The sequence below is a fragment of the Neopelma chrysocephalum genome, unplaced genomic scaffold (genome assembly GCF_003984885.1).
Source record: "Neopelma chrysocephalum unplaced genomic scaffold, ASM398488v2 Primary Assembly neopelma1_96577, whole genome shotgun sequence".
NCBI classification, from domain to species: Eukaryota; Metazoa; Chordata; class Aves; order Passeriformes; family Pipridae; genus Neopelma; species Neopelma chrysocephalum.
The window spans coordinates 441,849-467,768 of record NW_020925222.1 but is presented as its reverse complement, the minus strand read 5'-3'; the positions used below and the strand labels follow the sequence as shown (position 1 = coordinate 467,768).

Below are 25,920 nucleotides of genomic sequence, written 5' to 3'. Positions count from 1 at the left end.
GGACGCACGCCCCCGCCGCGCCCCCGCGGCCTCGCCGCCGGGCGCGGCACGCAGACGCACGCAGCCCGGCGCGGCGCGGCGGCGGGCAGGAGCCTGGCGGCGGGGCTGCTATAAATCTGCGGAGCGGTCCGCCTCCCGGCGAGGCACGGCGCGGCATCGCACCGCACGGCGTCCTCCCCCCGTGGCCCCCCGCGCTCTCCGCGATGCTGCAGTTGGCTCGGGTGGCGAGCCGCTAGGAAGTGACCGGCAGGGAGCGAGGGAGAGAGAGCGAGCATCTTTAAAATCGCCCTTCCATCCCTCTTTTCTTTGTTCCTTCATTTCTCCCTCCCCTCTTTTTGTTCCATTGGGTTGCGAAAGGAGAGTCGTCCTGTCACTCTCTCTTTTGAGTTCTCCCTTTTTCATTTTTTTATTTTTCCATTTTTTTTTTCTGCCAGTGTTGGACTGTTGGGGGTGGGGGAGGGAAAGGATTTTTTTGGTTTTGTTTTGGTTTGGCTTTTATTTGCTTCCTTTTAGAACTGTCCCCAATTTAGCTCTTGTCTTGAGAGAACTATCCATCTGCCTCTTACTCCTTATTGGGAGAACTGCACCGTTACTTTTTTTTTTTTTAAGCCGAGGAGAGGAAGGTAAGTTGTGGCTTCATTCTTTCATTTATTATACGTGTGCGATAGGGTCCACACTTCCCATTCCATCGGTGCATGCCGTGTAGAATTACATTGATCACCTGTGTTTGCTCCGTATTGACACCGTTCGTGCCGACGGCGCTGAATGAGGCAGTTCGTGGGTATGGCAGCGTGCCCGCGGAGCTGAGTTGCTGGAAGTATTTGCAGCGTTGGGAGGGCAGCCGCTGAAACTGGGGGACCGCATCGCGGCCACGCAGGACGGCGTGCGCATCCCCACCTGGGCTGGTCCAGCTGTAAAGTTCCAGCGTCTCCGCGCCCGTCGGGCTCTGGATACGTCTCTTTGCGGGGAGCATCCGAGGGGACGGACCCGCACCGCGCGGGTCAAGGGAGACGGTATCACTTTGAGGAGATAAACCCGCATTTGCAGATTAGCCGGGATAAGGCTCCCCGCGCCTAATTGCATTAGAGCCGCACGGCATTTCGCGGCTTCCTGCGGGGCTGGGAGGCGGCCGCGGGCCACGGCGCACAAAGACGCGGCCGGCCGTATTGTCAGCGGGCGCGGAGGGCGGGCGGCGGGGTGAGGAGAGCTGCTGAGCTGTCCCGGAGAGAAGTCGATGACCGCCTTTGAAGGGGGGCCGCGTCTTTTCGCGGGTATGAATAACCCGCCGGGGAAGGGGGCGCGTCCCTTTGTTCGGGGCGTCGGAGCGCTGCGTGGCGGTGCCCGGGCGGCGTGGGCGGGGCGGCCCCGATCTCTGTCCGTGGTCCTACCGGGGTGGCGGAGACGCGGACAGCGGTCACCGTCGTGCGCGGGGGAAGTTTGCATCCGGCAACCGCGGCGGGGGTCCCAGCGGGGCTCCGGGCAAAGGAAGGGACGAGGCGTCCCGTCCTCGGGCGCGTCTCCCGTCCTCTCGTCCTCCTTCCCCGCGGCAGTGGGAGGGTCTGGGCAGAAGGAGGAGGAGGAGGTGGCGATGGTAAACGCCGGCGCTGCGGCGTGTGCGGTATCGGCAGGGACCGGCCCAGAGCACTGCCGTTGTTAATTTATTCCCAACATGTTACACGGTACCCACCTATTTCACATATGAAAATAACTAATGTGAGAGCTATATAAGCGAGGCATATTGGTAGTTGAACATGTTCCGTCGTTTCCAGGGACCGGCAGTGAGAAGATTTATTTTCACTAGTCTTTGGAGCGCCAGGAGGGCGGGGAGCACACCAAGCCATGCGCTCCCGCGGGGACGGGACTCCCCTTTCTCCCAGCGACACTCCCTCTGGCACTCGCTGGAGCGCTGCCCGCGCGGGATGAGCGTAGCCTCGGAGTGCGGCCGGGGGGCTCGGCAGCCGAACCTTGCGGGGGGCGGAGGGAGGTTCCCCTCGCTGTCGGACGCCGCCGGGAAAACGGGACAGTGCTTTCGGAATGGCTAATGCCCGTGGCGAGGGGGCTCTGAGCCAGCAGGGCTGCTCGTCGCTGGTCACTCGCTCCCGCTGCGCCCCCCTGTCGGACGGGCGAGTTGCGGGTTCGTCTGCCCCACCGAGCCATTTTCGGAGAGGAGGCAGCGTCAGACCTCCGGGGTTCGGCATTTTACAGGGAAAGGCGGGTAGTGGATAACCTTGAGGAGACGAGCAAACATTGTGGGGGTCCTGCCGCTGACCCCACCGGGGACTCGAAAGGCAAGCTCCCGCCCTATCCTGCTCAGCGGACTCCGCTCCTCCCTCTCCCCGGCGCCCGCAGGTGTTCCGAGATAGTGGTAGCATAGGGCCCGCCCAGCCTTGGCTCCGCGGAGGGGAGCGGGGCGGACGCCGTGGGGTGTCCGCACTACCCAGGGGCGCGGCCCCGAGGGCGCGGGGCTTCTTGAGTGGCCGCCGGCAGCGTCACTCAGGCGGCGGCCAAGGGGGCGGGCTGTGGGGCCTTTATAAGCCAGTCACTGGGCCGCTTGCCTCCTGGTGCAGATAGCGTGGTTGCGTCGGTGGGGCAGCGGCCGCACTGGCATCACCGGAGCCTTCAGGTGAGGTGGCTGCGGGGCGCTCCACGGCTCTCTCGGAGCAGCAAACACCTTCCCCCCCGCTCCGCTCGCAGCATCGGGCGGCAGCAGCGGTGACCGCGCTCCCCCGGGACAGCGAGCACGTGCACCGCCGGTCCTGGGTTGCTGAAGGAAGGGCAGGTCGAGGGGCTGGGGACGGAGCTGGGGCTTACGGGGAGCCGTGTGGTCCTGGCCGCGGGGCGGCGGGACGCCGGACTCGCCATGGGGCGGGAGAGGAGAAGTGGAGCCGGAGGGGGCTGTATCCCACCCGGGGAGTGCGGCGGGAAGGGAGGCGGCCTGGGCGGGGGTCGCGGGCGCATGACCGGAGTCCCCCCTGGAACAGGTGTAAAACATGGCGTGAGTGGATCACCCTCTCCTGCTGCTGTAGGTGGCGGGGGGCTTTCTGCCAGGACCGGCTTAGTGCGGTCTCGGTTGCAAACTCCAGGATACTGGTGGTGTTAGATCAAGAGGGGCTTCCTGTTGCTGGCAGTGGGGCTTTTTTTCTGCGATCAGTTCTTTTATCTCCTTCCTCCTGAGTCATACTATATGGGTTTAATCGCTTTTTGCTTTACCCTTTAGGATTTTCTGACTGTTTGCTCTGCTCCGCTTCCCTCTTTTTCCGTGTGGTGCTAACTGGGCGAGTCAAGCACCTGTTCCCCAGACAAAACACTGTTCAGTAAACCCTTTGTTTAGTCTGCAGCATCCGTTGAATGATCTTTCACCCCACCTATTTCTTTAGCGTGGCCCTGCCACTGGAGCGTCGCTCCCTTTTTTCCTGCAGGCTGCACCTTCCCCTTTGTCCATGCCTGACCTTGCACTAAGCGGAGTGCCCCATGTCCACCCTAATGTCTGTACTCCTACTCTGACCGCGCCCTCGGGCTTGGCGGGGCAGTGGAGGGGCGCGGTGTTGCCCCTCGGGGGCTGTCGCTGGGGAGGTGCCGCCGCCGGGACTGCGCGGTGCCCGCCTCTCCCGTCGCACCGGTGCGGCCGCGGGGCTCGGGGGGAGCCGGGCCGGGGGCGCTGCGGGGCTGTGGCAGCGCTCCCGGCGATGGGGAGGGGAGCGGCGACCCCGGCAGAACACCCGGTGCGACCCCGCCCGGGGGGGAGGTGCGGAGGATCCCGCCGTGGGAGTCGGCCCTGCCGGGTCTGAAAATTGCCGCGCTGGAGAAGAGAGCCGAGGGGTGGAGGGGGATGGGGGCGGCATGGTGCACGGTTCATCTGCTTTTATTTTATTTCGAGGGTACTTTGTGCTTGAGGAGGCGCGGCCGCCCTGGGTCTGGCTGAGTGATCGTCCTCCCGTCATCGCTCCTCTTTGCCGGGGTCTGTATTACCCGCTTTTCCTGCCAATGGAAAAAAAAAAAAGAATCCCATTGTGAGCGTGGGGAGCGAGTTGATTTTGTTTAATCGGCATAGCTCTGATGGTGAGAACTCCAGCAGCCAGGCAGCTTGATACCCCTTTCACCTCTGCAACCCCCATGTGCGCCCATTTAAATACAGGTGTAACTTGTTAGGAGAGGAAAGCTGATATATATTTAAAGAAAAAGCTATCCAGAAACCACACAAAACAATAGGCAACAATTTTTTTTTTTACAAAGTAGTCTTGTTGTAGTTGATTTGATTGAAGTCTGTAAGGCTAAAAGGCATTGTTATATTTATGAAGTTTTGAAGACAGCTTTGGTAATATGGTTTAGCTGCATAGGGCAGGACTTTGGTGGCTGGTTTTCTTAAACGCTGTATTTAGTAAAGTGGCAACACCTGATGAGTTGGGTATTTCAGGAGATATGAGTATTTTCTTGAAAGGTAGCAGGTTTTCTATTTTTTTGTGCTGAAAAACTCCATGCCACTTGACTTAATTTGTGTCTTCTTTGATGGCCAGTTTTAAATTAAACCGAAGGAGCCCAGAAAGTGTTCCAGTAAATGGGTATGTGTTTGGTTGAGTAAACAGACATCGGGGTATTAGTTAGAGCTTTAGTTTTCACTTTCTTTTAATCCCATGCATTTTGAATCCTGAAGTTACATTCAGTTTTTTCATCCCTCTTTTATCTGACCTTTCAGAAATATTGTATTAGAGCTGGTAGCTCTTGGAGTGGACTTTGAAACTGGTTTATAGCTGTTATACATAAATAATTTTGTTTGCAAATACAGAATTAGTCATTCTGTGTGCACTGTTTAAAATGGGATATTACTTAATCAGAGAGAAATGCAGATATTTGAAGTTTTACCACGATATATGGACCACTTGTAACTATGGACACATACAAATGACCTTGAAACTGCTAAGTTTTAACACGTTAAAATCTGACAAAGTGCATCTTTAATGCCCCTTTCAAATGTCTTCTGTTTGTACCTATGTGGATATTTCTGCTTCAGCAATAAAGGTCTTAATTTTGTGGGTTTGTTCTCGTGGAGTGGTTGATCCTTTACATATGTAGTGGTGATTTCTAATTGCTTTAGTCTTTGTAATGGGTGCTTCTTCAATATATTCTTATTTGCGTAAATCTCTTATTATTAGTGTACTCATGTTAGTATAATGTTTCTGCATGTAAATTTATTGTGACTATACCATACTAATGTGAACGTTGAGTTTCATTCTTTTCTGGATTCATTCCAAATGCTGTTTTTTAAGTGAGAGAGAAAGATGCTTTTATTAGTATTTTGTTGTCATTGATTTACTTGCTGCCTCTTCAAAAATTGGGATCTAGTGTATTTCAGATTGAGCTGGGTGATCCAGATGTTTTGATTTGAAATTGTTCTAAATAGCCACTAGATCAAGAGCATCTGTATAAAAAAAGAGAGAAAACGCTTTCAAATTATGTCCCGGGTTTCTGAATGGCAATATTCAAACTACAGTAGAGGCCTAGGCTGAATTCTATTGAAGTCCTTGTAATAATAAGCTAGATTTTTGGGGGGACAGAGCTAAGTGTGCTTTGTTTGGGGACTAAGTAGGAAATAGATGATATGTGATCTAGTGTTCTAAAAGCCCAAGGAATAGTTCAGCTTTTTTGTGCTTAAAATAAGTCAATGCCACTGCAGAGGTGGACTTTACAGTTAAAAATAGTACAAGGATGCAAGCACAAGCTTCTTTTTAGTAACAGCGATGCTGAAATGCTGCTTTTATAAGTAAAACTTGCTGCCTTACAGTGTAATGGCTTTTGATTATATTTGTGGCCACAGATGTTCTTCATAGCAATAAAACTGATTGTGAGCTAATGGATAAACTGAGTTTGTGATGAATATACATTTCAGTATTGCTTTACTGCCATCTTTGCTTTTACTGAAATGCTTTTCTAATAGATGCTAGTATCTACAGAGGGCAAATGAGTGTTATCAGCTGTTGCTAACATTTGAAAAGTGAGAGAATGTTGCCTTAATGCACAGATTTCTTTTCCTGACAGCCCTCAAATCAGTTAAAAAAATCACAACACTATCCAGCAGGATTAGCTAATGGTGTTTTGGGTTTTGACATCTGTAGTTCCCATTCTGAAGGAAGATGCAACATGTTTTTTTGATCTATTGCCTGTGTAAATCTACCTAATTTGATTTGCCCAGAAGGATTAGTTCTAGACAAACCAGTGTAAGAGAATTTGTAAGTTTTAGCTACTACAGCTGGTGGGGCAGATCAAGATGTCTTGTGGCCTCATCCTTGTTGAAATTTTGAAAGCCGTCTTGAGTGTATTGTGGCTAAATAACATAGGTAGGGTTCCTTACTGATTCCCACTGAAGCTCAGAGAAACTGCCAATATTGAGCAAGCTGCTTTTGCCCAGTAAGCATTATTGCTGATTTGTAGGGACTCCTTGCATCTAATAACTTTGCCACTGAACAAAGAAATGCAATGCTAAATTTGACGAGTCTCTGATCAGAGAACAGCTAATTGTTGGTTTTCATTGTGTTTGGAAGTGCATGTGTTTCACACAGACTTTTTGGCATACAATAAGTACGCGTTGGAAAGATGACCTCAATGAAACACTTGGCTTTCATAGTGTTTTTGTATGGAGTGCAGTTTTTGAGCTTTAAAACCAAATGAAACAGAAACAGCTCATGGCAGAAATCTTAAGCATGCTTTTCAGAAGCTTATTTAAGGATTCTAACCCCACATTAAGTTTTTGAAGTAGCTCACAGTCTAAATCTGACTTGGCTGGCAAAATATGTGGAGTTTTGAGAGCAGTAATTGTGTAATGTGAAAAACTGTAATGGGAAGGTCTTACTTGCATGCATTTGAAAAACTCAGGTTGGGAACAAGCTGAAATTTTCCAGATGGAGATTAAACTAGTATCACACTGTTTCCTGTTCTGTCTGAGCCACTGTTCCTCGTGGTCCTCCTATACTTAAGCAACAGGGGTTTTACTTTGTTTTAGTAGTCATAGTAAGCCTGGATGTAATCAGGGTTTGAAAAAAGCTGTATTTCCTTAAGAAAAGTTGAGATGAGAGTTAAGTGTTTAAATGTGCTGGTAGTGAGTGCACCAGCCTAGAATCGCTTCCCATCCTAGGAAGTTCTAGACTTCACTTTGTAAAACATTGGTGATACTGATTCTTCATTCCCTCACACAGTCCTGATATTGCTGGTGGCTCAGGTAGTCCAGCTGGTGATTAGAAACAGCTGAGAGATTCTTCGACTAGATGAGTCTGTCAGAGATTGCAAGAGCAAGTAACTTGGATTGCTGCATTTAGCAAAGAAATAGGTATATCCCAGTAAAGCTGCAACAGCTGACTATGACTCAGAAGCTAGAAAATACTAAAGTGCTGAGATGTACTGTGGTCTTAAGATGCCTTCCTGACTTCTTCAGCTGATCATGGAGTACAGGTAGAAAGTGTTATACTGTGAAAATCAACTAAATTGCTATAACATGCTGTGGAGTGTGTATATGCAGCTTTGTGAATGCTTACTGCCTGAATACTGGTAAAACAGGGAATTTTTTAACATTCGAATATGTTGCAAAACAGTCCACACAGAGGTAGGAAAGGGTATTCAGGGTGTACTGGAATAATCAGTGTGTTGACCAGCCTTTCTGGTAGGCCTGTGCTAGCTGCATTTGCTTTCAGACTCATCAGGATGAGTTTCTTTAACTAGGTACTTGCTCAGATTTATCTGAATAAGCTTTATGCATTTTTGTGGAATGAAATTGCCGTTGAATGACTGCAGGACTATTGATTTCAAATCTTGTTGTCAGAAGTAAAATTAGTAGGATTTATTTTACAGAATGGATGAACAGAGTTGATTTCTTGGAAATGCAATTAAATACTTGTAGGCAAATGCCTTAGTCATTTTAACTTGTAAGATTGAGAGGAGGAGATTCAGCTATGGAAAGGGAAGAGTAATGTAAATTCAACTTCTCTACCAGTAGTGTCCCTGCTGATTGTATTTTCCAATACTGTTCTTATATATTTTTTCAGGAGTAGAATTATGTTCAGAAAGGGGTAGTTGGAGTCATCTTTCCCGTGTTTTTTTTTTTTATAGTTGCCTTTTGCTTATTATATGTATTGATGAAAATTTATGCCATATTACCTGGAGTGAGGTGGAGGAGGAGGCCTGAGAGAAGGTACTTGGGTAGTCTGTACCATTTCCACCTTGCTGAATTGCCATGATGAGGCAGTGATTCCAGTGGGTTTTTCAGGTACTTGGACTGTACCTACATGCCGTGGGGCATGAACATTTGAAAGGGGGCTCCTTAGGCTGGCCTTGTCTTTAATTTCAAAGTGAGTAGTGTATACATTCCAAACATTAGCATTCATGGTATCTAAATGGAGTTTTGCAGGGAAAAATATGTTTTTGACAGTGTTGAACCTAGACCTGTCTCTCTCTGTACAGTGAGATTTGGGCAGTCAGCCTTTGCGTGTAGGAGGCTGCAGGGTTTTGTTTTTATGTTATGTTGTTAGCTCACTGTTAAAATACCTTAATGTAGACAAAATCAGGTAAGGATTTCATGGTAATGTCTCTTTTTAATAATAGAACTGTAAAGTGCCTCCAAGAAATTAAATTCCCTGTTTTAGATTTGTTGCAATGGATACCAAAAATGAGAAAATAAGTACCTAAACATCAGAAAAAGGGGCAAGGCTTTGTATGCCTGCTGTTCAAACTTGGCCTTGTAAGCTTGCCAGTTCTGTTTTTTTAAGTGTTTGTGGCATGTGATTTTTAGCTTCAGTACCAAAATGGAGCACTCCTTCAGTTCTTATTTGTTATTAACTTATTTTCAGGGTACCTCTGAATGCATTCTTGAAGTTAGTCTTCTCCCTTACATGCTGTGGACACTGCTATGCTTGGACTTAAGCAACTTCTTTGGAGAAGGGGGTGCTGAATGGCCTTATAGCTTTTGATAAGTCATGGAACAGTGGGGCACGAATGTACTTATTTACCTACAGAAGTAGTTAAGGTTCCTGCAACACTGCTCCAGGTGACCCTGTGACAACTGCGTGCAAGCGGTGAGGAGGAGAAGGGTGGTCCCTTGAATCCCTGGTCTACTGAAGAGTGTTTCTGGCAAGGAAGATGGGTGCAGGAGGGAGTAGGTATTGGGGCCATCCATCATAGCAGAGGAAGAGATTGTGAGTGTGGTGTTTGGATTTCTGAATTTTCTTTGAGCATATATGTGCATAGCCATTGCACTGAAATGGGTAACAGATTGCAGGAATGCTAGTAGCATACATGCCTTCTTTTTGTGTTCCCATTTTAGTTTTGTAATGGACTTTGTTTCAGTGCCATCCATTTCATTTGTCCTGTTGAAATGCCAGAAAACTACTGCTCTGACCTCTGTTTTTATTTATCCATTAACATTAAATATGCATCAACTCAGTTTAAAGGCAGAGTAAGATCTTGGGATTTATTTAAATTTTCTGTATCTACTGTTCATCTCAGCTCTTGAAACCAGCAAGCATAACTAGACATGAACACTTACTGGTTGTGTGTCACAGTTGATTTAAGAAGAGCTTTTAAATCTTTTAAATTTAAATCTTAGAATTTCAATACCCGCTATAATTGTAATTAAGGCATTATTTTTATCTCTAGTAACATGTAGAAATCTCATCAGCCATCCTGCTGTGGTTCATATCTGCCCAAATAGGCATTAGAAGCCTCTTTCTGTTTCCAAAAGAGGGACAACTAAAGTCATAACTCTAAAACACCATATGCTGCTTGTAACAGACTATGTATGTACTGCTTGCATGCAGTAGAGAAGAAATTAGTTTATTAATGAGTGGAACTTTTTAATTTTGATGTGCTTTTACCTTGAACTGCAAGCCCAAATTGAGGTCCTGACCTAAAACTGCTGTTGCTAATCTGGCCAAAGCACCCATTCTGAAGGGAACTGGAAAACTGCTGACAAAGTGAACTGCATAAAGTGAAGAAGACTTTAGAAGCTGCTTTTGCATTCAGATAGCTAAACTGTGAAACTTGGCATAGCAATAGCACTTGCCTTGGACTGCATCCATAGTTGAGATGTTGGTAGGCAAGATGAGAATTACAGCCTCATTAACCAACTGAGTAGCTGAATTTTTTCTGTTACAGTTGAGCAAACTGAAAGGAAATTTAATGGAGTCATGCTTGTCTTTTGATAGAGGCTATTTTTATAAGGAGGTGGTTCTTGTAGTGAAATTCCGCTGAACCAGTGCAGCTGAAGGATATAAAACTAGCCATCATGGTGGAGACCAAGGCTCTTTTTTTTCTGTTATACCTCTGATCAAGGATTTCTTTGCTGAAATTATAACTGGGCTGTAGGGTTTCTTTTTTTACATGGAAGGTTTTGTGTGCAATTTGGTGTCTGACATGGTGACTGCTTCCACCTTGAGCAGTGTAACACAGATGACACAGTGAAAAGTTTGAGCCACCTCATCCAGTGGAAGATGTCCCTCCTTATGGCACAGGTGTTGGAACTAGGTGATTTAAAGATCATTTCCAACCCAGACCATTCTGTGAATCTAGGAGGACTGTGTCTCTGAGGGGTACTTCTACGTGAGTTTGTTAGCATTAGGAGAAATGTAGATTTCAGTATTAATTATTAGGTTTGATAATCTAGTCTTTCAGAAGTAGCTGTTATAAAAGAAGTAGATACTGCGGACTTCTGCTGTGGTAAAAATACAACCTGTTTTTCTTTTGTGGATATGGCTTTTTGGATCTTTACAAACACTGCGTGCTGTGTTAGCAAGTAGAGTAAGCATTACTTGTTTTGAAACATATTTAGGTGTTCTGAAATGAGGGATGTCAATGTTCCTAAAGAAATGCTAAGGGAAATTGCCTGTCTTTGGTGTGAATTGCATAAAATGATCAGATGCATCAGGTTTCCTGTTTGAAACAATGCATGAGAACAGAAAAAGAGTTGATAGTTTCTGTAGGAACAGGTTCCTTTTTTTTTAAACTTAAATCTGCTACTGCACATTAATTTTAGCTTACACTTGTGCATACCAATTTTGCATAATCTTTGCATGTCCTGAGTGAGTGACCAAGATCAGGGACCTAATTTTTGTGGCTGTTGCTACTACTTGCTCAAATATTCAAGCACTGAAAATTAACGATCATCTAATTGTAGCTGTCCTCTTCTTTGATAAATGGAGTTGACTCACCCTTTTAAAAACTGATTTATGTATCTCTTCATGACTTGCTTGACCTGAGAAGGCTGTGCTGTTTTTATCTGAATACATTTTAAAAGATCTGGCTGTTAGGCTATTAGGAAGAGCTGTAGACATGTGATTTTAATCATATGTTTAGTCCAAATTAAGAAAACAATGAGTAAATTGCTATCAAGTGCCGTACATGTATGCAGGATTTTACATTGACCTACACAAATGCATGTGAAATGGTACACTCATGTGCAATCTGACAGTGCCTGGGCAGCTTTGAACACTTAAATGTGAATGGTACATGTTTGCTGTGCAATGTGCATGGACTGAAGAGTTAGTTAATTGCTGCTTGAGAAATATGGAAGTTATACAACAGGATTAATAAATGGGAATAGGAGCATCACTTTCTTGAAACATAGAAGTATTGCAGATGTAGCAAAGAGATGAAGATACTTTTCATATTTGAATGCAAGATGAATAGTTTGAGCTGTGTCTGTGACCCAAATTTGTGAACGTGTAAAGCTAATCAGCCTTCTGAGACATCTGTTTAAGGTATGCTTGACTACATGTAACTTTTAATGCTCTTTGAAAACTCAGCAGGTGCTGGCTATAGCTCATGAGGCCTTCGGTTCCAGGTGACCCTTTTTTTCAGGTACCTGTTAGTCATGTTTTTTCTTTCCTGATCTGAGGGAAATGATGAGCTTACTTGCAGTCTTATGACACTACTATATTAAGTCAGTGACAATCTCCAAATCGAAACTTTGGTGGCATCATCATGCTCACTTTGTGAAACATTTAAAAAGATTTGCTTTAAAGCTTGTGCTACTTGATGGTCTATTCACTGCAGAGATTTTGCCCTCCTTTGACTTGAAGATAGACGGGTGGACAAACACTGAAGATTCTTTCCAAATCCTAGGTGATAATGTTTTTTTAAGGCCTTGAGGTTTGGCCAGGGAAGTAATGCACTCTACCTCCTAACCTGAAGAATTATTTTCTACACCTTCTTTAACAAAAAAAAGTATCAGACCAGGCTTTGAGCTACTGGGTCAAGAAAAAGTGTTCCCTGAGCAATTTCCCACAGGTTGCTCCTCTGTATCAGTCAGTTTTAGTTGAAAACCTAAGCTTTTCTTGAAGCTCCTGTTCAGAAATAAATGCTTTGTGTAGCACAAAGCTAGATGGGACTAAATAATAGTGAGCAGCTATTTCTATAGAAGAGTGACCTCTATGGCCAGCTTCTACTGTAGACAGTTTTTGAAGTAGGCTAATTCCTTGCTTATTCTTCCATGGGGGTTTCTAAAAGTAGATTTTCTTCCCCTTACTCTTGCCCCTCTCCAGCAAAATAAGTCATCATCTGAAGATTGAGGGTTGAGATTGATGTAAGAGAGCTTGGACATGCCTTATTTTCAGCAGCTGGTGTTGGTTTCCATAGAGACTGTTTGGTGTAGCTGGTGTGTGGCAAGGAGTAGAGGTGCCTCCCCTTTCCCAAGCCCCCCCAGGACCTACTGTGGTGGTGTGGGATGTACTGAAGAAGTGACAAAGCCACCAGGAGGAAATTCTGCGCTTGAGCAGGCAATGAGGAGAAAACACCGTGCGTACCACTGTACCATCCAGATCTTGCTTCCCTGAGGGAGCAAGGGCAAAATGATGTGTTTTAGTCACTGAATTAATTTGAAGTTTGGAGCCACAGTAATGTGCGGAAGAGGATCTTTGTCCAGTTATTTTGCATGCTGCATGTCAGTGAAGGACATCACATGGTGGTAGGCACTCAGATGGGGTACTTAGGCCCTGAAAAATACTTGTGTTACTGCTCATGTAGCTCTATGCTGGCTGAGAAAGAGGAGTTTTGTCCAGCGTCTTAGCAAACTTCATAAATAGCTAAGGTTCTCCTGAACACTGCAGGAAAGCAGCAACCAAGGAGCCTTGAAGACTTTGAGGAGGACCTGGGAACTTTTTATTTGGCTGGTGCCAGTCTGTGTCTGGACTTGGGTGAGACTGGCTCTATAACTTCATCTCTGTGGAGTTGTAGCTCACTATTTTGGGTGTCTAAGGCAGGGTTTTGAGGCAGCATGAGTTCTCGGGGAAGAGGTCCAGGGCTGTCCATACTGGACTTGGTCAGTGCCAGCCAGATCCATAATGGTCTCACTGCTACAGAACCCAGCCAAGCCTGTTGTGGAAATCTGTGGTGCCTCTGTGAACATCTGCTTAAGAAATGACAAAATGTGGAGAATGGGTGAAGAAGACTGATGGGGAGGAAAGTGTGAGGAAGCAGCCCTGCAAGCACTACGTTCAGAAGAGGAGAGGAAAACTGTGAATCTCCTGGGCTGGGACAGGTGTAGTCCTGCAGCCTGGGGAAGGGGGCCACGGAGGAACAGGCTGTTGCCTGCATCCCATGGAGAGGACTGCGTTGGAGGTGCGCTGCAGCCTGTGTCGTAGCAGGGGGATGTTTCCTGCTGCTGGCGGTTGAGGGCCCTTGCTGGAGCATGGGGTAAAAGCATCTGTAAGCCTCTGTCCTCCTCACCCCATTGGGTTTTGGTGGCCAGGAGGTAGCGGAGTTGGGAATGAAGGGTGGAAATTGATCAAGGGAAGATGGGAGTGGAAGGTGCTTTAATTTTGCCTTTGTTCTTACTAGCTAAATCCATTTTAATTTGCAACACACTAATTTCCCTCAAGTTGAGCTGATTTTGCCCATGACTTTAGTTGTTAAATGGTTTCCTTGTCTTTTTCTTGACCCAAGAAGTTTGTCATCCTCTTTCCTCTCCTGGCTGGTCCTTTTGTAGAGTGGGTGTCTTGCAAGGCACCAGGTAGGTCACCAATTAGTCTGTGTCAGAGGGCATTGAATCTCTGAAAAACCAGGTGTGTACTGGTGGGTGGACGTAGTTGGCTAAGCAGAATGATAAATAAGGGTGGAGATGGCTCTGCTGTCTGTTAAAATGCTTGTGAGTTTTAGGTGTGTGCTGTAATGTTTGCATGCCTGTGAGATGCAGCTTCTTCAAATTCTGTCACCTAATTAACAAGGAATAACTAGGCTTTAAATGGGACCAGGCATGTGCATACAGGGTGTTATTAGTGAAAGACTTTCTATTTTCTTCTGTGCTCTTGTGCTTGCAAGAAGGGATGGTTGATGTGTGTAAGTAGTCCGTATGGGTACCTGACCTGAGAACAGATTTGTCTTCATTCATATTGGCATTTGATAAGGCTTTTAAGTGTTTGTGGAGCAGGTATTTCTGACAGTCACAGATCCTGTCCTTCCCAAGAGGGAGTCAGAAGTTGGACAGTTTCTTAATTTTTAGGTAGGAAATAGTTCCATGGTATATGACTTGCTCCATTTTTCTTTTATTTGCTAGGCAAAAAAATCAGCTGTTGAAGTTTGTCCTACGAACAGTTTATGGCCCAGGCAACTGTTGTTACTGTCTTGTGTTCATTGCCATGATTGAAGATAGGCAGTCATCCTTTGCCAGCAGTGACAGTCTTTAAATTGTCTCTGTCTGTTGGGTCTTTGTCCTGTGTTTTGAGTTATGGTTCATGTTATGTGGTATACTCAGATGTACAGTATTTGCAACTGAAGTTTGCAAGTCAGTCTCTGTTAATAAGTGAAACTTTCCTACTCAGGTGTCTTTTCTTTGTAGCCAGTGATATACTGATGGTAAGGCCTCATTCCTGTTCATATCCTGGTTTTCAGTATCCACAGTAAATGAATGATGATCTGAATCTACAGTGTCAGTGCAGAGCCATAATAAACAGGAGTGTGTAGAAGTAGACACTGGTGGTAGGGGTCAGAGATTGACTTCAGTGAGCTGCAGAGGCATATGCCTCACAGATGTGCTGTTCTGGAAGTGTCGTGGCTGTCAGATCTGTGATTCAAGATGCTCTAGGGATCTTGGTTTCCCAAATAGGAGGAGGATCAGGTCTGTGATCTCTTGAGAAATCTCAACTGCTCTAGATCCATGGATCTAAAGGTATTGAGAGAATTGTCTGCTGTCGTGGTGAGGCCACTATCCAGTATTTTTGATAGATAAGACAATCAAGGTTTCTTGCAACTGGAGGAGAACAAATTTTGCTGCTATTAGACGTGAGTTCAGTAAGGATTATATGGAGAGCCTCACTATTGTCCCTGAGGAAATCATTGAGAGAGTATCTTTGAAGTAATTTCTGTGCAAATTAAAACAAAAGTAGCTAGCATTGATTTTCCAAGACTGTCCTGGAAATTATTAGGTCTGTGGATGAGAAGTCATAAATGTCATCTGCATTGAGTTGAGCATAACTCTTCGTGTGGTTACCCACAGTATCTTGTTAGCAGAATCTTTGAGATAAGACTTATGTGGATAACTAGATAGGTGGAAGATCAGTAGGATTGTTACAATTGGAAGTCTTGGGGAGTCTGTGCCACCTGTTGGATTTACTATTTAGTGATGTGGGGAAAGGGAGAAAGTTGATCTTCATCAAGTTGGCAGAAAGCAACTGAGAGGCGAGGCTGATGTTCTTGGGGTCCAGGGCTGCTCTCTAGAAGGACTAGGGACCAGTGAGAGGAAGGGACTACTGGGGACCCTATGTAGTTTCGGCAGGAGCAATGTGAAGTCCTGTCTTGGGCAGGCAGAGATGTGACAGTGATGCGAGGAGGACTAGGGGCAAGAGGCCCTGAGCCTGGTGGGCAGCAAGCTGAGTTGGGCCAGTGAGGCAGGAAAAAAGAGAAAGCTTTTCCTCCTACAAGAACAGCTGGGCAGTGGGTCTGGCTTCCATGGAGATGGTACTGTCTCCCTTCTTGGAGGGTTTTTAACCCTGAAATATGGCTTATTTTACTGTGGGGGGGTGTTAGTCTGGAGACCTCCTGAAGTTCCTACTAGCCTAAATTCATCTCTCTGCCACTTTTGCCTACAAAATGCACTTACTGGAACTGAGGCATAGCAGTGTTTGAGGCTTACAGAAGAAAGAAACATTGAACCAGAAATGCCAGCACAGTGCCTTTCAAGGTGAAATTAATTTTTTTGTGCTGTTTAACAGCTGTAACACTACTTGGACACTCTTCTAATCCTTCATAATGTAGACATTTGGGGTAGTTATTGGACAATTAGTGTTGCTATTGCCCTATGAATCTACTTTACATATAATGCATATCATCAGTTAACAGTTTTTCCACAAACTTTTTCGTTGATGTTAGTAGAGCCAGATGTTCACTGATTCTGAGGAGCTGTAGCTACTGTTCTTTTGAAATACAAGAATTTAATAGTCTCTTTTCCTAGGTAAGTTGGCTTATTAAAAGAATAAACAGTGATCTGTTGGAACGTATTTTCCTTGTGGGGATCAGCCTAGAGGCAAAGAGGCTCCATATTTAGAATTTAAGTAGTTTTAAGAGCCCTCTTGAAGTTAAAAGGATGCACCTCTGCATGAACCACTTGAGAGCGGTGGTTGTCAGGAGGCTTTTCTGAAAATCCTTAAGGGCAGTTCTAGGCCAAATAGCAATCCTTTGACAGCTGGAATGACAGGGTAACAACGGTTGTGATTGCCTCTGTATAAGAGGTGAGCTGTAATGAGAGAGCTGCTGGCCAACACTGGCCCAGTCTGTGTAAAGTAGAAGATATTCACAGGTGTTGCTTGTGTTTTGGTGTGAGAGGATTGCTGGGTTTTTTTTATTATTATTTTATTTTGGAGAATACTGGTCCAGATGGCAAAGGGTGTTTTGGACGTACCTCTAGGAGAACGTGCCTGAGCTTTGGCCTGGTTCAGGCTTTTTCAGCTTTTATTTTTTCAGATTTTATGTCCTGTGGATCAGGGTAATGTGGTGTAGGTAATATCCGTCTGCTTTTGGTGCAGTAGGAGAGGGAATGTGGCTTAAAAGGAGATGAAAAATGGGAAGATTCGGCAAATGACTCAGAAGACAGCTGTAGTGATCAGAGTAAGCCTGTTCATGCTGGTTTATTTTATGGTGTGTTAGACTTTGATATCCCTGTTCTTCCAGACATAACTTTTGCTGCTTTTCTAGTTTCCTGATTTGTGGCAGTGACTGTGGCATCATATATGGTAACTTTAATAGGGGAGGCAAAAGACTCTTATATGTGCTTTTATGCAAGAGGGACTTCTGTATAGCAAATAAAAACTGTGAAAGCTTTGTCTGTAACTACTTATTTTTGACAATAATGCTTCTGGCATGTACTTCTGTTCCCAGTTATGAGCTGGAAATGTGTGAAAGGCATGCCTCTGGCAATTAACAGTTTGTGGCCAACTGGTCACAACTTGTTTGGATCAACAGTACCTTACTTGCTGTCTGTTCTTCTATACTGTGTGGTACTGAGTGATCCGAGAAGGATTAGGGTGCAGAGATACAGTGAATTACTTCTCTGACCATGAAAAGCAGTGGTGGCAGAGGGGTTGTGAATAGTTAAGGTGTTGCTTCTAGCTCAGATGTTTTAACAATAGCCAACCCTCCTTAGTCTGTGTTTCCTTCACTTTGCAAGTTAAATATTTTCTTGAAGCAATATAATGTGGACAGTTTTCTTAGGCCCCGGAGGTAGGAAGAAATGGAATATGAATTTAAGCAGCTTATGCTGGTGTTTTCTGTGGGACGAACCATGAAAACAAGATAACTACCTGGAGGGTTATAAACTATTGAAAAATGTGACTCTTTTAGTGTAAATGGCTATTGGTTGTGCTTCAGATTCTTCACCCTGATAGTGATGTGTTCTTCCCTGCCTGCTGTCCTTTGAGTGCACTGTGTATCTCATGTGAGCGACCTCTAAAGGCACTGAAAAAATAAGGATCGTAGAATGGTTTGGGTTGGAAGGGACCTTTTAAAGGTCATGTATCCAACCCCTCTTTGGGTTGTTCAGAGTCCCATCTTACCTGACCTTGAATGTTTCCCAGAATTGAGTACCTACCACCTCTCAGGACAACCTGCTATAGTGTTTCACTCATCCCTCAGGTGAGTCAGCCACACCACTTGGCTTGGTGTTGTCAATCCTAAACTGTACTTCTGGTGCTTTCCACTTCATAGCCGTTCTTCCCACATAGCTATTGGGATTGTCTGTGCAGATCAAAACCAAAATGGTTGCTGTCTTCCTTTCATGTTATTTCTTCAAATGCATCTTAAGATGAACAAGAAATTTTTCTCCTTTAAGAGGAGGAGCTAAGTGGATCTAGAATTCTCACGTGGGACTGCTAGTAACTACCCATTGTGTTGTTATCCCAGAGGGTCATAATTAGTGGTGTGGGGTCTTGTTAGAGGTGTCCCTCAATGGTCAGTACTGGGCCCAGTGTGCTTTAGGTTATCCATCAATGCCTCCTCAGCAAATTTACTGGTAACACAAAGCTGGGAGGAGTGGCTGATACCCCAGAGGGCTGTGCAACCCTTCAGAAGGACCTTGACAGGTTGGAGAGATGGGCAGAGAACTGTCTGAAATTCAACAAAAGCAAGTGCAGGGTCCTTACCTGGGGAAGAATTAACCCCATGTACCAGCACAGGCTGGGGGCCAACCTGCTGAAAAGCAGCTCTGTGGAGAAGCACCTAGGGGTCCTAGTGGACAACAAGCTGTCCATGGTTCAGCACTATGTCCATGTGACCAACAAGGCCAGTGGTCTAATGGAGTGCAATAGGAAGAGCATTGCCAGCAGGTCGAGGGGGGTGATCCTTCCCCTTTGTTCAGTCCTAGTGAGGCTGCATCTGCAGTGCTGTGTCCGGTTCTGGGCTCCTCAGTACAAGAGAGACATGGAGCTCGTGGAGCGGGTCCAGTGGAGAGCTGCTAAAATGATTTCAGGACTGGAGCATCTCTCTTGTGAAGAAAGGCTGAGAGAACTGGGCCTGTTCAGCTTTCAGAAGAAATGTCTGAGAGGAGACCTTATCAACGTCTCTAAGTATGTGAAGGGAGGGTGTCAAGAGGAGGGAGCCAGGCTCTTCTTAGTGATGCCAAGCAGTAGGATGACAGGCAGCAGGTAGAAACTGATGCATGGGAAGTTTCGGTTGAATATGAGGAAGAACTTCTTTACTATGCGGGTGATTGGGCACTGGAACAGATTGTCCAGAGAGATTGTGGAGTCTCCCTCACTGGAGATACTCAAGAACTGTCTGGATAAAATCTTGTGCAGTGTGCTCTAGGATGACCCACTCTGGTCCTTTCTAGTCTCACCCATTCTATGATTTTGTGTTGAAATGTGGCACTTTCTGTCTTGACCTTTATAGAATTAAAACATTAACTTCAGTTAATGTTTCGGTCTAACAGAATTAGTGGTAAAGCCTTGTGTTCTCTGCCTTTCTGATTCCACTTTTCTGAGGAGAAGCCTGTTGCTCAGGATTTAATCCTGAGGGTAATTTTGGTGCATTGCAATGAAGTAGACACAGCAGATGGTGGTGGGGCTAGCAAACATCCAGCTGTGCAACCAGAATGTGGGAATGATGACGTGGAGAAGCTTGCTCTGTGTATCCAAGCTGCTGAATCCATTCATGTGAACAAGGAAACTTGAGAAGCTTGGAAAGAGACTGATATTGTAAGGAAGGGTAAACCTCCAGAGATATGGCAGTCAGATGAAAATCTTCCATGTCCACAGTTAATGCTTGCTCTGTGACTAGATGTTCAGAGGTGGTTCTGTCACAGAGGCTGCTTGCTAATACATAGGAGAGATCATCAGTCTCGTCCTTTCCAAGTGATGTCAAGAAGGAATCATATAAAAGGAATTCTTGATCACCCTCTTCTAAAATAGCTCACCTGAATTTTTATAAATCTCTTCAGTCCAGTAAATTGTAGCAACTTTTCAATTAAAAATAGCCTCTTCTCAAGGTCAGTTTCTGTAGTGAACCAGGCTAATGTCATCTGTGTATTAAGGAGAGTGGAACTTGGAATATTCTTAACTGTGAGCAGCTGGCAATCTCTGTGGCTCTTTCTCTAAAAGCACACTTCCCAATAGTTATCTGCAATATATTTTCCTGGAACTGCTGTGCTGTTACTTAATTAGGAAGTGCTTACGACTTACTGTACTGTGTGGGTGTAGCCAGAGCACAGCTTTTTGCTGTCTAATCAATATTTTCCTTTTTTTTTTTTTTATTATGAAACTCATCTTGCTCAGGCTAAGTCTATCCACCCTTGAAACCTGCAGTACTGCTGCTGTGTATCAGTAAAACATCATTGGAAATGGTGCAAGAACCCAGACCTGTGCTTGTTTTCTTTCCTTATTTCTCCACATCAGAAATACTTGGGTAGGAAATTGTGCTAATATATAGATTGTAAGTGACCTGGGATTTACACATTGTCCACTCATTTCTGAGAAGCAGAATGTAATGCTGTCCACTTTGGAGATGAGTGAAACCTGTGAGGGTTTCAGGTATCTGTGTTTGCTGTGCGACCTCCAACCAATTAGTGAACTATTGATGTTGCAGTTGTGTACTCCTCAGTCCAGTAGCAATAAGCTATTGTTGTTCATATTAAGGTACTAGCTTAATAAGGTACCATGTAAATCTTCTGCTGAATTAATGCGGGATGAATTGAGAAATTAAATACACAGCTGTGGTGGTGTTCTCTCACCTGCCTGATATGCTGTGTGGAGCTCCTGGAAGCAGAGGTGGCCTCTTGTGAGTCGCTGTTGTTGGTTCTGATATGTGTTGTTTCTCATGACAGCTCTTTGCATTGGCAAGAGCTAAGCTAGCAAGATAGTGGTAAGGCTAAGAAAGCCATTGGTTATGTTCCAGGATTGTTTCTACTCTGTTATTAATGCCTCCTTGTGCATAATGTGTCTGACACTTCAAAACTGTATTCTATGTAAAAAATATGAGTGCATTGAATTACCAGCAGAGTTATTTGTTTCTAGGTATGATTTTGTTAAATAGGCATATTTGTGTTCGGGGGTAGGTATGTGGTGAAAGTCAGGTTGTAGACGTTAAGGTAGAAGTAATTAGGAGATGTCTGATTTGAGTGGTATCATTGGACTCTTGTCCAGTCATTTGGTCTGTCAGCGCTTTGAAACACTATTTTAAAATTTCTCATTATTGCATCCATCAGGATGGAGGGTCAAAGCAAAACCAATGTCAATAGATAACTAAAGTTGGAGGTGCTTGCTAGCTACAGCACTGCAGATATGTTTGTAACAGAAGAACACAGGTGTGCTCAGTCTAACAAGTGCTCCGGGCAAGAAGGAGATGTGGGTGGTGGCAGTGGAATTATTTCAGTGTAACAGTGCTTTCAGGAGATGTTGGTGCAGACTCTGCTTGATGAAGAATTACATAGGCAGGACTTGATACGTGTACGGCAAAAATCCTAGAAAGCCAGAACGGTGATGATGAACTTGCACAGTGGATCAAACAACAGTTGCTGTTTGAAGCAATTTCCTTCTGCTTCAATTCATTCGTGTGTTTTTTTTCCTTTCTTTTTATAGCTTGCATACAACTGTTCCTCAGCATTGAAGAATTCAGTTCTGAAGCCTCTGTAAAGGCATGTCACATCTTGTCTGTCTCTGGTTCATAAAGATGCTGTCACAAACAGCCTTGAGGAGGTAGACTGTGCAGTAGAAATATCAGAGCAGAACTGGGAGGATACAGTTCCTTGTATATCAAATTGGTGTATCCTTATCAAAAAATTTTGAAGCATAAAGCCTTATTTTTCAAACTTCTTTGCTAAGTCTGTTAATTAATGATTTGCATTGCCTTCCTAAGAAACTAAGGGTAATGTTGGCAGGACACTCTTGAAAAAGAAATGTTGTCTTGACACAGGTCTTGGATTCACTTACCTGTTTATTCTGGTAACAGTGGCAAGTCTGTAAGCTTCGGGGGAAAAGTTGGGTTTATAAGTTAAAATTATTCTCCTGAGTATAGATGCAATGCTTTAATGTACTGTTGAGAACAGTCTGTGTTCTAGAATGTGATAAACTGGAAAATGGAATTGCATGGTAAATGGAAAACTGTGCAAAGAACTGTAATCTAATGAGTTCATAATCAGCAACATTGAGCTCATTTTAAATGTTGAATGCTGGTTTGCTAAGTAGTTTGTTCTGGAGTCTTGTGTGTGTGAATTCTTCATCCATTTATGCTGGTTAATGGTGCCACACAACTAAATCCTCTGTTTTATTATTAGTTCTTTCTCTGAGTAATTTTAAAAGTATTACTCTATGGTGAATGTATGGGTGATATGCCATCTTTCTATGCCAAAATTCATGTGAATTATATCCCAATGCTAGTTGGAAACGTCACTAAAAAATAAAAAAAACTCCACTAAACCAAAAAATACTAAAAGCATGACTTTGGTCTGGGAAATAAGGTCTTGGGTATCCCTTAAAGTTTCTTTTCCTCTTTCTCATTGCCTTATCTTGCCTGTTAAGCATTGTTGCTGTTGACAAAACTGGGGAAGGTAAAAGTTGATGTGTAAGTTTGCCATAATGTATTCCAGTACCTGCAGATCCATTTGAATGTTAATTAAATACAGTACAAATGAATTCTATTTGTAGTGCAGGTAGAATAATAGGATGGCATAGAAACCTCTCAGTAGCTCTTTTTCTATTTGCAGGAAAACAGAAGGGCACAGATGTGATGTGTTCTTCTTGTATTCAGTGCTGTTTTACTGACTAGAGCTGATGCTAGTGATTAATAAGCCCTCTACTACATACTTTAGCTTTTTTAGTCTATTAAAATCTATCAAAGGTCATTGAGTTATATTAGTGACTGAAATGATTTAGATTTGCAGAGATTGGCAGGCACCTCAGGAGACGTTTTCTGGTTCAGCCCCCTGTTTAAAGCAGGGTCAGTGGAGAGCAGGCTGCCCTGATCAGTGCCCACTTGGATTTTGGATGTCTTCTGGTCGGCCCAGACAGGCTCAGTTCTCTGTGGATGAGTTGTTTGTGCGTGTTAGTATTCACTGTGGAAGTAACTTCTTGTATGTTAAAACATAATATGTTGTCCTGGTACTGGATAGGTCTAAAAAACGTGTCTCAATCTTCTTTACTGCCCTTCATCTGGTATTTATACTGGTCTTACCAGTAAAGGTAGACTATCTCAGCTTCTTCCCTGCCCTGTTCAGCATCAGGCCCACTTTTTTGTAGTCTTGCCTTGCTTTTTCCAAACATCTTTTTTAAGCTGACATAAGTCTCTAGCAATTCTGAGAAGTTGAATTAACTTCAGCAGTTAAAAAGTACAGATTGTGTAATCTTGCTAGCAGTTTAAAAAATGCACAGAATGATTTTTCCTCCTTCTATATTAAGATATAGGTGCTTGATTTATAAGAGTTTATTTGACTGATTGGTTTTAATTTTGCTTTTTACACTCTTATGAACAAAATGAGGTATGAAGTAAAAAGCTACAAACTAAATTTTTCTGATGTACTGAAAAGTTAATGTGCTTTCCAGCTTGTCTGAGAGCAGTTAATATGCTTGTATTTAAAGATGCAACTTGGTAGTAGTACAGAATCTTGTTACACCATGAATATTTACTCCTTTTTGTTTCCTCTGCAGGATGCTGTGTTATAGTTGGAGACTTACTGTGGTATAGAGTGACTGGTTGAGTATTTTTTTAAGTTAGTGTTTTATTTGTAATCTACTTTCCGTGTTGTGAGTTGCATGAAAAGGATGCAGTAATTCCTAGAGATCTGTTTTTGGGAAAGCTCTAGAGGTGCAGTACCAGCTAAGTTCTTTTTTTGAGAACTTGCCTAAAAGAATGTGTCTGGTAGGAGCTGTAAAGTAAGGTCTTTTCGACCTTGTCAGAATGCCAATAACAATCAAGTGTATCTAGAGTTTACTTTTCATCTCAAACCTTTAGTGGAAAAACCTTGCACTATTTAAGTGGTTGTTTAGATGGAGGGGGGGAACTCTGGTGCTGAAGAGAAGTGCATTATTTTTCGTCAGCAGCATTGTCTAATAAAATGGTGAAGACTCAAGACAATTGATGGCTTAATAAATTTGCACTAGGCTTGTTGTCTTTGATACAATACAAGCTATTGCTAATCTCAAGGTAGACTTGGACCACAGCTGTCTCTTCATGATTTTTTGCAGCCTTTGACTGAAAGTGCTTTGGGGGTAAGAGGTCTTCTGTCTGCATAGTATTTCCCAGACTTGTTAGAAGAAATTGGTTCCACTATGTTAAGGCTTTGAGTGCTAACATGTAATCATCAGTCCTAATCTGCCTGCAGGACTGACTGAATTGTAGCGGAACCTGAAATCATAGTAGATGGTTCTTGTTTAGGAAGATGGCTGTTTCTTTTCATAAATTTGTGTTTTAGTTAAGAGCTTAATGGAAGAAGCCCTGATTTTAATGTTCCTTGAAAATCTCATTTGCTGTTGGCATTTATCTTTTCCATTTGTGGTGTTTGCTCTTTCTGCTTGTGTTTTGCATCAAGGATGCTACATGATGGCTTTCTGTCTGTGAACTGATGTGACAGTAAAAATTACAGATAATACTAAAGGTACAAAAAATTTCCTTGTTACAGACATAGCTAGATATCTTTTCTGAGCCAGTTTTCTAGTATTGATCCTATTTTTGATGAACTCAAGCATTTTATCAACTTAAACTAAATGAATTCTAATTAAAGGGCAAAAATACTAACGATGAGACCAGAAATAAACTTTCAGAAGTCTTTGAGCTCAGCTAGAAGGTTTTGTAGTGCTTCTCAATGTCACCTCTGTAAGAATCACAGAACCATACAATGGTTGGGGTTGGAAGGTGCCTTAAAGATCATGAAGTTCCAACCCCTCTGCTGTGAGGGGTTGCAGCAACCTTATTACAACCTTCCACTAGATCAGGTTGAATTCCATCCAGCCACATCTTGAACACTTCCAGGAATGGGGCATCCACAACCTCTCTGGACAGCCTGTGCCAGTGCGTCTCCATTCCCACAGTAAAGAATTTCTTCCTAATATCTGATCTAGACCTACTCTCTTTCAGTTTGAAGCCGTTTCCCCTTGTCCTGTCACTACAGGACCTTGTAAAAGTCCCTCTACGTGTTTCTTGCAGGCTCCCTTCAGGTACTGGAAGGCTGCAGTTAAGTCACCCTGAAGCCTTTTCAGGCTGAATAAATATGATTCTCTCAGACTTTCCTGACAGGAGAGGTGCTCCATCCTTCTGATCATTTTAGTGGTCCTCCTCTGGACTTGCTCCAATGGGTCAGTGTTGATGCCTGCTCAGCTGGTGCTAAGAAAAAAATCCAGGAGCCGTTAGTTGGGATGAGATAGGAAAGGGTTTAATGGTGCCAAGGCAAGAGATGTTACACGACGCGCGCGCCGGGCTGTGCCCGGGATGTTACATTTATAACAATATCTGGCCAATCCCAAGTGTGTCTTCCCCGTAACTTTTGGCCTGGTCCACCCCCTGGCCCACCTCCTGGAATTGGGTCGGGGGGCTTTTTGGGACCCCGTCTTCATCATCCTTCATCATCTTTGGGGTACAGAGAGCAGAGTCACCCAGTTCCTTGACTCTGTCCTGCGGTTTAGACCAAGATACAAGTGTTCTCCAAACAAGACAGGCTTGCCTTGACAAGAGACAAAACATCTTCTACTGGATATGGAATAGGGTTGATATGGGGTGTATGGAATGGGGTGAGAGGATTAAGGAATGTATAAACTAAGGGGTACTACGGGGAGGAGGGAGAAAGGAGTGTTTCTAAAATCTACTTCTATTACCTATAGAACTTATAAGGTAGAAAAATAAGAAAACCATTGGGGTTTAAGGCATCAGTGTCCTTCCTGTGCTGTTGACTGAGGACCCCAGAGTTGGATGCAGCACTCAAGGTGGGGTCCCCAAAGTGGAGTAGAGGGGCAGAATCCTCTCCATCAACCTGCTGGC

At 44.3% G+C, this 25,920-nt stretch overlaps 1 protein-coding gene across 8 annotated transcripts in view; it reads left to right on the top strand.

The window, feature by feature from the left end:
- Window positions 1-25,920, top strand: part of ELAVL2 (ELAV like RNA binding protein 2) — a 111,433-nt gene that overhangs the window by 21,793 nt on the left and 63,720 nt on the right. The window contains exon 1 of one of the 8 annotated variants that reach the window (XM_027708871.1): window positions 137-623. The exons of 4 other annotated variants lie outside the window; for them this stretch is intronic. The gene's annotated coding sequence lies outside the window, so the exon portion shown is untranslated. Of the gene's footprint in view, window positions 1-136; window positions 624-2,515; window positions 2,624-25,920 lie in introns of those variants that run through there. 3 more of the 8 variants (XM_027708882.1, XM_027708881.1, XM_027708883.1) reach the window with 3 other exon arrangements.